General features: G+C 36.9%; 1 pseudogene; it reads left to right on the top strand.

The window, feature by feature from the left end:
• Window positions 1–1662: 1662 nt before the first annotated feature.
• LOC132000355 (small nucleolar RNA U3) lies at window positions 1663–1741 on the top strand (annotated as a pseudogene).
• The last annotated feature ends 1868 nt before the right edge of the window (window positions 1742–3609 follow it).

The raw sequence follows: 3609 nt of genomic DNA, 5'->3' as shown, positions 1-3609 counted from the left end.
GTTACTATTTAACTATAACCCTCTTGCTCCCTCTGGAGGGCAAGGGTGTGAATGACACGTCTGTAAATGAAAAATAACTGTAATAGATGCCTTGGTTTCATTTGGACGGCAACTTTCTTCACTTTAAAATGTCAGGAAAAAAATAACAAAATAAAATCAGTATCAAATAAAAGGACAAAATAAGGGTAAGAAATAAAAATTTCTCTTGACTTTGAGGCACTTTCCATATATTCTGAAATTTGAAGCCCAAAAATTTGAGGTGATTTGTAAGCAAAGCTAGACTACAGCACTAATCAAAAATTTAAGGCAGGCCTTATATAGGATGGGGAAAAGGTACAATACTGCATTAGCCTACATTAATCTATTTCCCATATGGCTCATTGTTTCTTTGTAAACAGGAAGATTCTTTAGGATGGGTTTTGTTTTTTTTTTAAGGTTTTATTTTTAAGTAATCTCTATACCCAATATGGGGCTTAAACTCACAACCCTGAGATTAAGAGTCACATGCTCCATTGACTGAGCCAGCCAGGCACTGCTAGGAGAGTGTTTCTCCTCACATCAATGTAAAGTCATCTTGGAAGGACAACATCTGGACTTTGTTTCAGATTTTTTGTATTTTAACAAGGATGTCATTGTTGCCAGGTAACTCTGTACTTAAGACATAGGTATAGCACGAAAGTTAAATTATCTCATATTTCTAATGACTAGTCTGGTAGTAACCACAATATTACAATTTGTCTCCCAAGATCTAGCAGCTGAATTAAGAAAACAAGTCAAGGAGCCAAAGACAATGAACCTTTATAAAACTAATGCTCATGAGACCATTATTCAAGGTCTCAATATAGTAGTTCCAAGCTAGCAGCCCTGCAACTCATTTTAGGAAGCCTCATTTTAGCCTAACAACAGAGACGGACTCAGATAACATTTGGGCAGAAGAAGCAATGCAATGCCTTAGAGCTGTGGGTTCAATTTGGGTAACAGTGTTTAATAAATCCATAGCCAGAAGGTAAATTTCTCTGGCTTAATTAACTATTCTCTCAGAAGAATAAATATCAGTCTGGAGCATTATGTGTGGCCAAAGGCAATGAACAGATAACATAACACCAACCACACCATGACTAAGTACAAAAAGAGCGAAAATGAATATTAAAAGGTGATTTGATATAATTTAGTATATGCTAAAAGTGACATCTCAAATCACTTTCGAGGGCGCCTGGGTGGCTCAGTGGGTTGAGCCGCTGCCTTCGGCTCAGGTCATGATCTCAGAGTCCTGGGATCGAGTCCCGCATCGGGCTCTCTGCTCAGCAGAGAGCCTGCTTCCCTCTCTCTCTCTCTGCCTGCCTCTCCATCTATTTGTGTTTTCCCCCTGTAAAAAAAAAAAAAAAAATTTAAAAAAAAAAAAAAAAAAAAAAAAAAATCACTTTCGAGTGGTGTCAGGACAAGGGGAAAGCCATTTGGAACAAAAGGTAAAATCAGATCTCTATTGCACTCCATACAAAAGAATGAACTCTAAATGTATCAGATATCTGACAAAATTATCCAGATACGAGAATAAAATACGAGTAAATTCCTCTTCAATTTGGGTGTAGAGACAAAGACTTAAAATAAAGAGGCAATTAAAGAAAAGACCAATAATCTGACCACATAAAAATAAGTACAATAAAGACTATACTTTCAGGGATCATTTCTATAGTTTGTTACTAAAAATAAGTACAATATAGAACAACAATTTTAAAAGCCCAACCATAATAAACAAAGATAAAAGACAATTGACAAAGTGGGAGAAAGTATTTGCAAGGCTTATCTATAAAAGGTAAAGTGCTCTTAAAAATCAAGAAAGGGGGGTGCCTGGGTGGCTCAGTGGGGAAGGCTCAGGTCATGGTCTCAGAGCTTCCTCCCTCTCTCTCTGCCTGCTTCTCTGCCTACTTGTGATCTCTGTCTGTCAAATAAAGAAATAAAATCTTTTTTAAAAAAAGAAAAGAAAATCAAGAAAGGACCAAAAACCTCAGTAGAAATAAATGGAAAAAAAGAGACAATTCACCCCTGAAATATAAAAAATCCTTAAAAACATGAAAAAAAAAGTTAGAGAAATATAAATTAAAGAAAAAAAAAACACTGAGATACCATTTTTACCTATCAGACTGGCAAAAATTAGAAAGTATGATAATACATTCTGTTGGCAAAACTGTGGGGAACTATTCTTGTAAATTGCCAGTGGAAATGAAGATTGATACCATCCTTCTGGGAATGAAATTTGACAACACTTAACAAAAGCTACAGATATACTTAACTTCTGCCCCCACAATCTCACTTTTAGGAGTCTACTCTGAAGATAAACCTCCAGCAATACAAAATGAGTAAGCACAAAGTGATTCACTGCAGCACTGCTTATAACTACAAAATATTAGAAGCAACCCAGATGCTCAATGCCACCAGTAGGGGAATTGCCAAATACACTGAGACACCACACAGTGAAATAGTATGCAGCTGTAAAAAAAAAAAAAAAAAAAAGAATGAAGATCTCAGTGAATTTATATGGAGTGACTTCCAGAACATATTAAATTTAAAAAGCAAAATGAAGAGTATCTATAGTATGCTACCTTTTGTATAAGACAGAGGGGATACAACAATATATGTGTGTCTATGTATATTCATTCATTTGTTCAAAAGAAATGCCAAAAGGTTAAACCATATATTAATGAGCCTTGCCTATAGAAAATGAGTGAGGCGGATGGGTGTCTGGGTGATTTTTAGCATCTTCCTTCAGCTCAGGTCATGATCTCAGGGTCCTGGGTTCCAGCCCCACCTCAGGCTCCCTGCTCAGCAGAGTCTGCTTCTCCCTCTGCCTCTGCTACTGCCCCTGCTTGTGCTCTCTCTGTCACCTAAATAAAATCTTTTAAAAAATTAGCATTCCAATTAATAAATGTGGAAGGAATGAAGGAAACAGAGTCACCATTAGGCAAATACCGAATGTACTATTGCATAGATGATCCATTAATGGACAATAAAATCAGGAAGCAAAAGTATTATGAGAAAAAGGATGTTTGCATGGTCTCCAAGTATCTCCCTACGAAATACTAATGACAAAGGCAAAAACAGTTACCTTACAGGGCAGAAACCTGCCACACAACATCTTAAGTAATCGAAGTGAATGTCACCAGGAATTAGGCACAGCAAGATCCTGTGCCCCTGAGAGGACACACGGAGGAGGGTTCAACATAACTTCCATGATGTTCTTGCAGAAAAATATATCAACTCACATCTAATCCTCAGAAAGCATTAGAAAAAACCAAATTGGGGGATGTTCTAGAAATTAACTGATCAGTATTCTCCAGAAGTGTCAAGGTCAAGAAAGACAAAGGAGACAGAGACCTGACAAATACACACAGTGTGTGTGTGATCCTGGGTTAGATCTGGGACCAGAGGATTACTTCAACATGAGTGGGAAAACTGTTCAAATTCGAATAAGTTAAAAGTTGGGTGTCGATATTAATTTCCCTCTTAACTCTGTTGACTACCAACATGACAGGACATGAGTAAAGGTTACATGGGAACTCTGTATTAGCTTTGCCAATCTTTTCTGTATGTGTACACTTACTTCAAAATAAA

This window comes from Mustela nigripes, chromosome 13, assembly GCF_022355385.1.
Source record: "Mustela nigripes isolate SB6536 chromosome 13, MUSNIG.SB6536, whole genome shotgun sequence".
NCBI classification, from domain to species: Eukaryota; Metazoa; Chordata; class Mammalia; order Carnivora; family Mustelidae; genus Mustela; species Mustela nigripes.
Note: the sequence above shows the minus strand (reverse complement) of the source record. Positions and strands in the feature narration are given on the sequence as shown.